Here is a 14810-nt window from a genome sequence, read left to right on the forward strand (position 1 = left end):
ACACACCACCAACTCTCATCATCTCAATCCCGACCGTCCACCTTTGGACCACCCGCCGATGGGGACGCGGCCCGTTCCCACCTAAGCCCCGCTCATCATACGAGCGATAACCCTGTCCATTAATGTGCACATCCCCTTCCGTGGCGGGTTCCACGAAGGGCGAAACTAGGGCGTGAAGTCACTCCCGCAAGTGACCCCACTCAGCCGAGAACGCATCTCGAGAACCATCAACAGCAATCACAACCACAAACACAGTACAATCATTATATCAAACAACTAAATACAGCACATCACCAATATCCCATTATGGGACTAATACTGAGTAGGAAATCCTACCTGGAAAGCACAACAAGCAGACGGTATCTACAGCTGTCTCAAAAAGCCTCTTCTACGAACCCTCCTCCTATCATATAACACATATAGGCCATACATCACATACTACACATAAAAACCCCCAATCTCTAAATTAGGGTTTAACCAATCTTAACCAAACATTATAAAAATTGTATTAAAAGCTTACCCTCGACGCAAGGAACTCAACGATACGAATTACGACAAGAACTGACCGTCTGAACTCCGGGAATTGCTAAGAATGCGATTAGGAAGATGAACTGGTTGCTTTCTCTCTTAAACAGGGTTTTAGGTTTTGCAAAAGTGATTTAAAACAATGACGGCTATGTTTAAATACCTTAATCGCATAATTAACAAAACCCGAGAAAACTCCCCGTAAAACCGCACTCGATCGAGTACCCAAGGTACTCGATCGAGTACCCCAGCTACTCGATCGAGTACCCAACAGGTCAGAAACTATTTTATTTCGCAACTTACCCTTACTCGACAGAGTAAGGGCTACTCGATAGAGTACCCCAAGACTTATAAATACGGAGTATTACAGTCTTCCCTCCTTAAAAGGAACTTCGTCCCCGAAGTTCAAACCACTACTAACCAAAGGTACTCCCACAACATTCCCGACTCAAAAGCCAAACAAAATTTAACATAAAACATGATACTAACCCAACTCATCCCGACAAACATACCGACACAACATATAAAAGGGGTATAAAACTCTTAAAAACTGCTCGCGATCATCTCCTACCGCCCTAAAAGAAACAAGGTTACGTCCCCGTAACCATACATACCTGATCAAAGAGGAAAGGGTAACGCTCTTTCATAGCTTCCTCTGGCTCCCATGTAGCTTCCTCGGTCTCGTGGTTAGACCAAAGGATCTTAAGCAAAACTGTCTCACCACTCCTAGTCTTTCTAACCTTCGGTCTAGAATCGCTTAGGCACCTCAAGATATGATAAGGACTCATCTAGCTCTAAGCTCTCTGCCTCTAACACATGTGACGGGTCGCTCACATACTTCCGCAGCTGCGATACATGAAACACATTATGCACTCTTTCCAACGCAGCTGGTAAAGCCAAACGATAAGCAACTTCCCCAACTCGCTCTAAGATCTCATAAGGCCCTATAAACTTCTGACTTAGCTTGCCTTTCTTCCCAAATCTCATAACTCCACGCATCGGAGACACTTTCGGAAGAACCTTGTCCCCAACTTGAAACTCTATGTCCCGACGATGTAGATCTGCATAACTCTTTTGTCGATCGGGTCGCTCTCATCCGTTCCCCGATCATCTTAATCTGTTCCACCATCTCATGCACCATCTCTGGTCCTAAAACCACTGCCTCAGCACTATCGTCCCAACAGATTGGACTCCTACATCTCCTCCCATACAAAGCCTCAAACGGTGCCATACCAATACTGGTGTGATAGCTGTTGTTGTAAGAAAACTCTATCAAGTCCAACCTCTGCTCCCAGCTACCACCAAAATCCATCACACAAGCTCGCAACATATCCTCAAGAGTCTTGATTGTTCTCTCGGTCTGTCCGTCTGTCGCAGGATGAAATGTTGTACTCATCTTCAAAGTTGTTCCCAACGATTCCTGCAACTCCTTCCAAAACCTTGATATAAACCTCGCATCTCTGTCAGACACTATGTCCTTAGGGACTCCATGTAACTTAAGCACGTTCTTTCGATAGGCCATAGCCAATTGTGCCTTAGTCCATGTATCTTTCATTGGAACAAAGTGAGCTGACTTGGTCAGACGATCCACTATCACCCAAATCATGTTGTTACCTTGTTGACTCTTAGGCAAACCCACAATGAAATCCATGGAAATGGATTCCCACTTCCACTCAGGCACCTCTAAAGACTGAATCTTACCTTGTGGTCTTCTCTGTTCACCTTTAACTCTCTGGCATGTCAAACAACGGGACACGAACTCAGCTGTCTCTTTCTTCATCCCAGGCCACCAAAACGTTTTCTTCAAATCCTTGTATAGCTTGTCTCCACCTGGATGAACTGAATATGGTGTGCAATGCGCCTCTGTCATGATCGTCTTTTTCAACTCCTCATCATTAGGAACACACCACCTACTATCAAACCTCAAACTACCATCTGTATGAATAGAAAACCGGGACACTGTCCCTTTCTCTACTCCAGCTCTCCACTCCACTATCTTAGGATCCAAAGCCTGCTTACTCCGAATATCATCATAAAACTCAAGATGTACTGTCATATCACCCATGGCATCTCCTTTCTGCATCATATGTATCCCAAAACTCGCTACCTCATCCCTCAGCCTCATCAGGGATAGAGCTGTACACAAGGAATGTACACTCTTCCTACTCAAAGCATCAGCAACAACATTGGCCTTCCCTTCATGGTAGATGATTTCCATGTCATAATCACCAATCAGCTCCATCCACCTCCTCTGTCTCATGTTCAACTCCTTCTGCGTGAAGATGTACTTGAGACTCTTGTGATCAAAAAATACCTTAAAGATTGCTCCATAAAGGTAATGTCTCCAAATCTTGAGAGCAAACACCACTGCACCCAACTCCAGATCATGAGTAGGGTAGTTCTCCTCATAAGGCTTCAATTGCCTAGAAGCATAGGCAATCACCTTGCCATTCTGCATCAACACACATCCCAGCCCATTCTTCGAGGCATCTGTATAAACCTCAAAATTCTCGCTCCCTTCAGTAATGCGAGGACGGGAGAGTGGTCAAACGCTCCTTTAATGTTTGGAACGCCGTCTCACAACTCTCATCCCAACGAAACCTGTTCTCTTTCCTCATCAACGCTGTCATCGGTCTAGCTATCTTGGAGAAATCTTTCACGAACCGTCTGTAGTATCCAGCTAAACCCAAGAAACTCCTAACCTCAAGAACATTCTTGGTGCTTCCCACTTTGTCACCGCCTCAATCTTCGCCGGATCCACGGCTACCCCATCTTTAGAGATTACATGCCCCATAAAAGCAACTTTCTCTAACCAGAACTCACACTTGGACAGCTTAGCATACAACTCATGATCCCTCAAAGTCTGCAACACGATCCTCAGATGCTCCTCATGCTCCTCCTTAGTCTTAGAGTAGACTAAGATATCATCGATAAACACCACTACAAACCGGTCCAAGAACTGTCTGAAGATTCTATTCATCAAATCCATAAACACTGCCGGCGCATTAGACAACCCAAACGGCATCACCACATACTCATAATGGCCATACCTCGACGTGAAAGCTGTTTTTGGTATGTCCACCTCTCTAATCTTCACCTGATGGTACCCCGACCTCAAATCAATCTTAGAAAAGACTGTTGCACCACTCAACTGATCAAACAGGTCATCTATCCTTGGCAAAGGATACTTGTTCTTTATCGTCACACGGTTCAGCTCCCTGTAATCTATGCACAACCTCATGCTCCCATCTTTCTTCTTCACGAACAGAACTGGTGCTCCCCAAGGCGATACACTTGGTCTAATGTATCCCTTCTCTATCAAATCATCCAACTGCTTCCTAAGTTCCTCCATCTCCTTAGGACCCATACGGTACGGTGCCTTAGAGATTGGCCCCGTCCCTGGCTTCAACTCTACGGTGAAATCTATCTCCCTCTTCGGTGGCAACCCCGGAATCTCCTCGGAAAAACATCTCGCAAACTCCCCACCACCGGTATCTCATCAATCGCCGGGCTCTCTATCCGGTCATCTCTCACATGGCACAGGATCAAAGGACATCCCTTCCTCAGATAAGACTTCAATGTAACAGCTGCAATCAACTTAACTTTGGGTTTGACTAGAAACCCACGATAAGACACACTTACACCCTTAGGACCTCTTAAGGATACTTTCTTTTGATGACAGTCTATCTTAGCTTTATACTTTCCTAACCAATCCATCCCAACTATCATCTCAAAACCATTAAAAGGAAACTCTAGCAAGTCTACAGGGAAATCAACTTGCCCAACTACCAAAGATACATCTCTAAACAACCTCCCACACGATACAGACTCACCCGAAGGTATGAAAACTTGCTCACTAACAGACTCATATACTCTCAAACCCAACTGTTTTACATGACTCGAAGACACAAACGACTGAGAAGCCCCCGAATCAAACAAAACAAACGTAGGAATACCATTAACAAGGAATGTACCGGTGATAACGTGCGCATCCTCCTCAGCTGCCTTCTTCTCCATCATGAATAAATTGCCCGGTCTTCCGTCCACCTCCCGAACAAGATCTTGGGTGATGCGGTCGGCTTAGCACCCGACCCTTGATTGTTGTTGTTGTTCGTCGGTGTCTTCTGATAAGAATTACCGCCGTTGCGGTTGCCTCCACTCTGGTAACTCTGACTTCCCCGGTTTGGCCATGATCCAGCCGGTCTGTTGCTCGCGAAACTCTGTGCAGGTCTCTGAAAAGATCCCGGTGCACTCGTGCACTCATGTCTCTTGTGGCCTACACCACCACAACCAAAGCAGGTCACTCCCCAACTATTACTCACACTTCCACGGCCACGCCCAAAGGAAGTCCCAAAGACTAAACCCGGATCCGAAGAAAATCCTTTAGACTGATTGTGGTTGCCTTTCTTGTGATTCGATTGGCCACCACCCTCGCTCTCAGACTTCCTCTTCTCACCACCTGACCTCTCCTGAGCCATCTCCACCAACCTCTCCGCTCTCCCAGCCCTCTCATAAGCTTCCTTAACATCAGTAAGGATCCCCACGGGTAACTTATCCATAATCGTGGTAGTCAACCCTCTTTCAAACCTCAATGCCAGGTTCTCCTCACTCAAACCCATATCCTCAAAGATACCTGGACTTCTCATTGAACTGTCTGTAGTACTCGCCACCGACATCTCGGTGGTCATCTTAAACTTATCAAACTCTTCTCTCATCTTACTCCTCACATGCTCCGGTACAAACTCCTTCCTCACAGCCTTACGAAACTCCTCCCATGGTATAGCAGGTAAGCCTTGGTTTGCATATATCTCCCTAGCACTCACCTTCACTGAATCCCACCACTTGCCCGCCGCCTCCCTCGGATAGAACGCAGACTGTTCCACTCTCATCTCATCGGACAATGAACCAAGTCTAAGATGTTCTCCATCTCTCTCAACCAACTATCAAGAAGGTTAGGTTCCCCAACCCCTTGTATTCCTTCGGGTTAAACCTCGCAATGTACAGGCTGATTTTTGATTGATCAACCTCCTTCTCCTTATCCTTATTCTTGTCCTCATTCACTTTCTTCAGGGTCTCAGTAAGAGCATCCTGGTGCTCTAACATCTTAACGATGTCATCCACGGTCATGAGGTCAGCTCTCGCATACAAACCAGTTCTCTTGGGCGGCATCTTGAAGCTATAGAAGAAAGGGTAAACATAAACACACGTACTAAACCTCAAAACACGAATACACGCTGCCCAGAACCCACTCGATCGAGTTCCCAAACACACTCGATCGAGTAACGGGCTACTCGATAGAGTGCCCCACGTACTCGATCGAGTACCCAAACTCAGGACCCAAACGGACCTTCGATCTCTTACCTACTCGATCGAGTATCTAGGCTACTCGATCGAGTGACCCCCTACTCGATCGAGTACCCCTAGTTACTCGATCGAGTGCCCCAAAACTCGATTCTGGACTCAAAATCGCCCAAAACCCACCCGATCGAGTCAGTCCCACTCGATCGAGTAACACTAATACGTAAGAGCTACCCGCATGTTACGTCATATGCTAACATGCTAACTTTATAAATCACATATTATATCATAACAATCATGCTATTAATTGCCACATTGTAAAACATTCAACATGCTATCATTTCATCAACAGTTTCTATATATATCATCACTTTTCTTTCACCTCCTCAACTTCCAATTCGAACATCCAACAATCAACACATCCCATCAAATTTGTAAACAAGTTAACCAAACACACATACGACTCGACAAACACTTCCCCCATGTGACCGGTTCAAAGTTGTAGGGCGACCCCCGCGACTTTAGGACGTCTCCCAAGCCTTTGCACTAGCTCCTACAACTTTCACCCCGGGTTCATTTTAATTGACTCCCTATGTTCATTAAGTTCATTGGTTACAGGTTTCAGGATCGTCGCTCTGATACCATTTGTAACACCCCCATACTCCAAGTGCCTTACCAGGACCACTCAGGTATGAAGACATTACCATCTCGGTTACCCGAGGCAATGATAATCAAATAACAATAACGAAACAATGTTTATTATAATTAATTTAGTGAATAAATACAATCCTCAAAACCAAACCAAAGTACGATACATTATTCAAACTGACTGTCTAACTGAATTATAAATAAACTAAAGCTACAGCGGAAGACTCCTATCATCATGTCGTGGCATCCCAGCTATCCCAGTACTCATCTCAATACCTGCTCAATATCTGCTCACCATCCCCGAATGGATCACCACAGGTTTAAAACACAACACCGGGGTCAGTACTAATCACACAATCAATATAGATAACAATAATAAGATAAACAGACAGCTGAACTGTCGCACACACACACACACACACCACCAATTCCCATCATCTCAATCCTGACTGTCCACTGGACCAGCCCTGCCAGTGGGGGACCGCAGCCGTTCCCACCTAAGCCCCGCTCATCATACGAGCGATAACCCTGTCCATTAATGTGCACATCCCCTTCCGTGGCGGGTTCCACGAAGGGCGAAACTAGGGCGTGAAGTCACTCCTGCAAGTGACCCCACTCAGCCGAGAACGCATCTCGAGAACCATCAACAACAATCACAACCACAAACAGAGTACAATCATTATATCAAACAACTAAATACAGCACATCACCAATATCCCATTATGGGACTAATACTGAGTAGGAAATCCTACCTGGAAAGCACAACAAGCAGACGGTATCTACAGCTGTCTCAAAAAGCCTCTTCTACGAACCCTCCTTCTATCATATAACACATATAGGCCATACATCACATACTACACATAAAAACCCCTAATCTCTAAATTAGGGTTTAACCAATCCTAACCAAACATTATAAAAATTGTATTAAAAGCTTACCATCGACGCAAGGAACTCAACGATACGAATTACGACAAGAACTGACCGTCTGAACTCCGGGAATTGCTAAGAATGCGATTAGGAAGATGAACTGGTTGCTTTCTCTCTTAAACAGGGTTTTAGGTTTTGCAAAAGTGATTTAAAACAATGACGGCTATGTTTAAATACCTTAATCGCATAATTAACAAAACCCGAGAAAACTCCCCGTAAAACCGGACACTCGATCGAGTACCCAAGGTACTCGATCGAGTACCCCCAGCTACTCGATCGAGTACCCAACAGGTCAGAAACTATTTTATTTCGCAACTTACCCTTACTCGACAGAGTAAGGGCTACTCGATAGAGTACCCCAAGACTTATAAATACGGAGTATTACAATGACAGTCGAAAATTTCGACTGTCCTGAACCCATATCGCAAAATCGTGTAAAATTCGAATTAAACATGCAACAACAGTGAGGAAGGGGAATAGATCATCAAGCAAGACAAGTAAGGGCAAGCAAGGGCAATTAAAATCGAAAAAAATTCGACTAAATCAAAATTTCGAACCCTAATCCCAATTTTTCCTCATAAATTTCAAAATAAACGAAATTTAAAATACATAGAGGATGAAGGAATCACTTACTTAATGATAGAAATCCTACAAAAGCAATTAATCTTCAAATAAACAAGCAAAAGAGGCGATTTTTCGAGCTAAAAACCGCAAACCCTAACCCTTCTTTAAAACCGTGAAAACGAGCACAATCAAGGGGGAAATTAAGGGGCTTTGAAAGATTAAAATGCAAGCAAGAGATTGTAGGAGGCGGATTTGGTGATTTGGGCAAGAAAATGGAGATTTGGGGGTTATTTGATCGCAATTAGGGGAGTGTTAGACGAAAATTAGGGGAACAATGAAATTAAAAGCAAAAAGAAAGAGTTTAAAGTAAAAACTCCCAGCGTCCTGTTCATTTCACTCGATCGAGTGGTTTTAAACCACTCGATCGAGCACTTTGATGCTCCATCTACTCGATCGAGTAGAAATCTACTTGATCGAGAAATCTCCTTTATTGCTTTACTCGATCGACTGGAAAAAGTGCTCGATCGACCATATTTTCACTCGATCGAGTACATAAAGTACTCGATCGAGCTCTTTTCTCGTGTAAGCTCTTGAATTTCGTCAATTCTTCCCTTGGAATGCGTAAAACTTTCCCAAACCAGCATAAAACACGTGCAGAAATATCCCAAAATACAAAATACGCATAAGAACAGTCTGTAGTCTTAAATCTACGTTAAAAGCAGTCTATAAACTAATTGTCCTAATTAAAAGCAATAAAATAAATTCAACGGAAAATTCAAAAATTATCTATTACAAAGTGTTACACGGGGCATTTCCCCGTTTAATTTAATGCAATTCAAGATAGCCCGTGAAGGGCTCGACTGGAGGACGTCATCTCAAAGCGTTGATTGTCCTCTTCAACTTCCATGAGCATGAATTATCATTTGAAACGGTAGGAGGGGAGTAGTTCACATCCACATAAGCGCGAACCTTCCTCGTCCTTGCTCCTCTATCACCGGCTGTAGCGTCATCATCTCCAATTTGATTGACCGTAATTGCACCATGTCCCTTGACAGCTCCTTCATTGCTTTCATCTGTACCTGCAGCAAGGAAAACAGACGAACTTTCCTCCTTTTTGCTCTCAGTTTGAGGCGGAGGGATAACAATTGCAGCACAATACTCCAAATTTACATCTGAAGTGTCAATAATAGGGTCAATAGAAGAGAGAGCATTGCAAGGCTGAGCTTGCATGGGAGCTCTCCGGAACTTAGACTGATGAAAAATCAGCTCCTCGTCCCCTACCTGAAAGGTTAAAGTCTTACCCCCGACGTCTATAACTGCACGAGTAGTAGACAAAAATGGTCTCCCTAAAATAATAGGGGTGTGTACATCTTCGGGGATATCTAAGACAACGAAATCAACGGGAATAAAGAACCTCCCGATCCTCACAGGTACGTCTTCTACTATGCCTAGTGGCCGTGATATACTACGGTCGGCCATCCGGATTTTGTCATGTTAGTGCAACTCAGCTTTGTCAAACCAAGTCTCTTAGCCAGAGACAGCGGTAAGACACTCACGCTAGCGCCTAAATCGCATAGCGCATTATCAATCAAATAGTTACCGATATGACACGGAATTGAAAAACTACCCGGGTCTGACTGCTTAGGAGGTAACTTATTTTGAAATAGGGCTGACCCCACCTCAGTCAAAGCTACGGTCTCACTATCACTAATATTCCTCTTACGCGATAAAATCTCTTTCATAAACTTAAGATAAGAGGGTATCTTTGTCAACAACTCAGTGAACGGCACAGTGACTTCCAAGATTTTCAGAAGTTCGACAAATTTGCCGAATTGTTGATTGGCCTTTGTATTCTGCAGACGCCTCGGGAAGGGAACTGTAATAGGTATCTCAAGTCCCTTGTTTCTCTCTTCCAATGTATCTTCCGGAGCAAGCTCTGTATCCTTTGGACGCTTCTTACCTCTCGAACGAGGTCTTTCCGGTGATTTATCGCTTAAACGAGCACTAGCAGGCTCTCGAATAAGCTTCCCGTCATCAAAACTACTCGATCGACCAATATACCCATTCGATCGAGTAGAATCTTCGTCAATATCACTCGATCGAGTAGTTTTTTCACTCGATCGAGCAACTCCATTTTGCTCTTCACTCGATCGAGTAGAAAAACTACTCGATCGACCATTCTGCCTTTCCTGTTCACTCGATCGAGTGGTATTTTCACTCGATCGTCCACTTCCGTCCCCAAATCTGCTCGATCGACCACCTGAAACCAGTCGATCGAGCACTTGCTTTGCCGTGAGCTCAATTTCTTCGCCAGAACACTGTTCACCATCAGTTACAGCTCTCCCCGGGTCTGATTTCTGTATTTCCGGTCCCTCATATGAACGACCGCTTCTCAGATTGATGAAATTTACCGTCTCGTGTGGGTTCTTCTCATTTTGAGTCGGTAATTGACCATGCTTTCTTGTGGACTGATTAGTGGCTAATTGGGCAACTTGAGTTTCAAGTGCCTTTATGGACGCATCTTTCTGTTGATCACTCAATTGCCACTGCTTCGTGAAGGCTTGCAACATAGACTTAAGCTCACCAATTTCACTCACCCCACCGGAAGATGATGCACCATGGTTAGGAGGAGTAAAGGAAGGAGGCTTTTGAAAGCCTTGTTGATTCTTGTGTGGAGGGACATAAGGCTGCTGCTGGTGCGGAGGAGGAGTAGGATTGAGCACGTTTTGACTAGTCCACCTCAAATTGGGATGGACTGCCCCTTGATTATTGTAATAGGAACCCCCTCCTTGCGTATATTGCTGAAAGGCAAGGACTAGTTCCTTCTCTACAAGACAGCCAACAGCAGTGTGGCCATCATTACTCCCACATCTCTCACATGAAACGGTCTCTCCCCTAGTAAGAACATGGACCGTCTGAGGCTCCCCAGCAGCTTGTAATTCCAACTTGTCGAATCTAGCATTCATGGTCTCCAGCTGAGCCAAAACCTGCTTATCAACTGCATGAACTGTCCTAATCCCATCCCTTGGGTTACCATATTCAGCACTATGATTCGCCATCTCTTCAATAAGAGACCACCCCTTATCATCATCGGTGTTCTCCTGAAATCTCCCACTAGATGACGCATCAAGTATGGCTCTCTGGTCGTCATACAGCCCATTGTAGAACTAATTGGCTAGGAACCATGGGTCAAAACCATGGTGAGGAATAGACCTCACCAACTTCTTGAATCGCGACCATGCTTCATAGAAACTTTCATCGGGAGCCTGTCTGAAACTAGTAATCTTGGCCCTCAACAAATTGGTGCGTTGTGGAGGGAAATATCTCTTGTAAAATGCAAGAGCAAGAGACTCCCAATCAGAAACCCCAGAAAGGTGTGCGGTCCAAGTCGATCGACCCACTCCTGGTGAATCAGCTAAAGAGAAAGGAAATAGAACCTCCTTAATCTTATCTTTAGTTACCCCCTTAGTGGCGGGGATAGTAGAACAATAGTCTGTAAAGACCTCCATGTGCTTCCTCGGGTCTTCACCGGCCACACCTCTATAAATATTTCGCTCCACCAGATTGATATAAGAAGGACGGATGTCGAATGTATTCCCATCCTCAGTCTGGAGATTGAAACGTTTGGGAATAGAGGAGGCTTTAGGCACTGAATGACTAGAAAGCTTAGGCATCTTTACTGTAGAAATCGGACTGTCTTCCGCGAAAAGAAAATGATCAAGCTCTGGCTCGAAAGTACTCAAGTCTTCCTTTCGTGATTTCCTTCGCAGACGGAGTCTATGCCTGAATAGTCTCTCTGGCTCTAAATTAGCTGAAACTAATTCAAACCTATCTGACCTGGGCATAAACAACACTGAAAGGAAATGAATAAGAACTGCCTCAAGGAATAGAAATTCCCTGAGACGGAAAAATAAACGGAACGAAAACAAATAGGGCAATTGCCTCCCCGGCAATGGCGCCAAAATTTGACACGTCTGTCGTGTACCTGTCAAAAATAAACTAACTAAACTAACTATATAGCTAGGGAAGTCAGGTCGATCTCCACAAGGAGGCAAGATATTTGTAGAAGTCCGTCTATTTGGTCACAAATGGGGGGGGGTTGTTTGATTTGTTATCTAACTACGAGTTTTGAAGGAAAGAGAAATAAAGGCAAGAGAAATAAAAGCAGAGAAAAAGGATAAAACTATCAGATAGAGAGGGACATGTCAGGATTTCGGTTCACTACGGTAGTCCAGTGACTCAGCTGTAAATGACTTAGACGAATTAATGTAAGACGGATGTTGAAAGGTCCTTTCGGTCCACTTTCTATCCTAAAATACCACTAACTTAACTTTCATTCTCGCCAGGGTAGTCTACTGTCCATAGCAGGCCTATTTAGTCCAATCTTTCGATCTAGGATTAATTTTAGCTAGATTAAAGGTTAACTTAGAAGTGTGCACTCAACTAAGTCGAATCAATACAATTAAATTGCTATGGTGACAGAGCCTTGTAATCAATTCATCTAATTCATTTACTACATCGTCACTTTCCTACCGCAGATCCCCTAATCCCAACATGAAAGGGGTTTAGCTACTCATGTCGCTAATTAAACTAACAGCAGATAAAATTCCAGCAGTAAACATAATGAAATAAACATTAAATTGCATAAAAGTAAATTAGGGCAGAAGAATAAATGTAACGAACGAAGAATTAAAGCAACAAGAGATTAATTATTAATAAGAGAAGAGAAAGAATTACAATCGATGCGAATCCGGCGTAGAGAACACAAAATCCAAGCGAAAGTAATCCCGAAATAAAGTTACAGTAGAGAGGAATGAAGTACGCAGTAAAAGTTTGATAGGAACTAAGTAGTGAATAAATCTGATGCTAATAACCTAACTAATGTAGGTTTAAATAGGAAAACAAATAAGTTTTGCGGAAATAAACATAACACGGGCTGTTTAAAGCCCATAATCAGCGAAACCACTCGATCGAGTGGATTAAAACCACTCGATCGAGCAAACACCTCAGCAAATCTACTCGATCGAGTAGAAAGTTACTCGATCGAGTAACTGGTCTTTCTGCAAGCTAAGGATCGAGTGGAAAACCACTCGATCGACCAATCTGGGACGTAAAAATCACTCGATCGAGTGATTAAACTGCTCGATCGAGTTCTTGTTCTTCATTTCAGCTCAAGTCCGCGCCTAAATGCCTCGTAATCCGTGCCATGACGCTTCCAAACGTAGTATCTCACTCTGGAGAAATCCCGTCTCCTATAAATGCATGCAAAAAGGACGAAAAAGGGTACGATTCCACTACTTTCGCGTTCATTTCTACAAAATGGACAAAACGAACCAAAGTAGCCATTCGGGGCAAAATACTATAAAAACAGTATAAAAATGCATAGAAATACGTGCTGAAATAGGCTAAAAAGACTATATAAAAAGCATGTATCACTTAATTTGATGGATGATCCTCCAAGATCCCAAGTATAGAAATCCTCCTTAGATTGCACCCAAGACTTACCCTTCAAGTAGTATACTAATTAACTAGATTATTATACTAGTACCCTTAAAATGATTTTAATATTATTACTATTACTACACTAGTAATGTTATTGTCATATTAGAATGGATGAACAAATGCTTGTGAATCTCATAAAACTTATTTAGAGAAAACTAGAGAGAAGTAGTATATTTCGCATGTAGGATATGTGAATGAATTAGTTGTAGAAAAAATGAGGACAAAAGTCCTCATATGTAGAGGTGAGGCCGGGCGGGTAGGAGCCAAAAGGGCATCTTGCCTTTTCTCTTTTTGTCTTCACAATGTTTAGGTGTGTAAGACATTGTAAGATAGGTGTAAGGCTATAAAAGCAAAGCCTATGATTATTTATCATAAAATAAATCAATCTCACACCATTATAACTCCCTCCATTCGGTCCATGCTCTTAAAATGGACTACCATTTTATTTTGTCAATTTGTCATTTGTCACACAATATGTCACATGTAGTATTTTACATGTTATTAATTAATATAATGCATATTTATCACATAAATATCATTTTACAAATTAATTAAATTACATACAACAAATTGACTAGTGATACTTGATCATACAAATAAAATGGGTCATATAATTATAATTCACAATATCTTGTAATTATAATTAACCATTCATTCTTATCTCTATTGTTTCTCAAACAATAAGCAATTTTAGTAATAAAGCATTTTTATCACCAAAATAAATCTTATTTAATCCCATTATAATAAGATATCAATATATTCTCTCACAAGTAAATTGTTCACATTTAAGGAATTGATTACCTTGTATCGTCATACAATTAATCAATTTATCCATTAAGGGAATTGTCCTTTAGGTGTGACCTTAAGGGATCAACTGACCACCACCGTCACACGACAGTAATGTCAAACTCTAGTCAGCCATTCATTACCGATTAATGACGATCAGTTGATTATATAATAAATCATCCCTCACGTATTCTTAATTTGAGATTTAATTATGATATTAAATCATGTGATCGCACTATTGTTGAGGACACATTTTCCAACAATCTCCCACTTGTCCGAGACAAGTGTGCGTCACCAATTCTCTTGTCCTATTACAATCTCCCACTCAATGCAAGGTATCTTGCAGGTCGTACTTACACTTGATCATATCTTGAGTGGTTTCCTCGATCTAGAGAGTAACTGTTTGACCAGAATTATCTACCATAGATACCTTCCGAGCGTGGCCACGCATTTCCAGTTAACTACTCCTCGAGTGGCCTTGAGATTTCAAACAACCCTGACAAGGGGTGGACAATTCCTATCGCCCTATTCCCTTCGTTCAGCCACAGTCCATCATAACC

The 14810-nt window shown here is 42.8% G+C and overlaps 1 pseudogene; it reads left to right on the forward strand.

Moving 5' to 3' along the window:
* Positions 1-11154: 11154 nt before the first annotated feature.
* Positions 11155-11255, forward strand: LOC141640321 (small nucleolar RNA R71; annotated as a pseudogene).
* The last annotated feature ends 3555 nt before the right edge of the window (positions 11256-14810 follow it).

The sequence above is a fragment of the Silene latifolia genome, unplaced genomic scaffold (genome assembly GCF_048544455.1).
Source record: "Silene latifolia isolate original U9 population unplaced genomic scaffold, ASM4854445v1 scaffold_75, whole genome shotgun sequence".
Lineage (NCBI taxonomy): Eukaryota > Viridiplantae > Streptophyta > Magnoliopsida > Caryophyllales > Caryophyllaceae > Silene > Silene latifolia.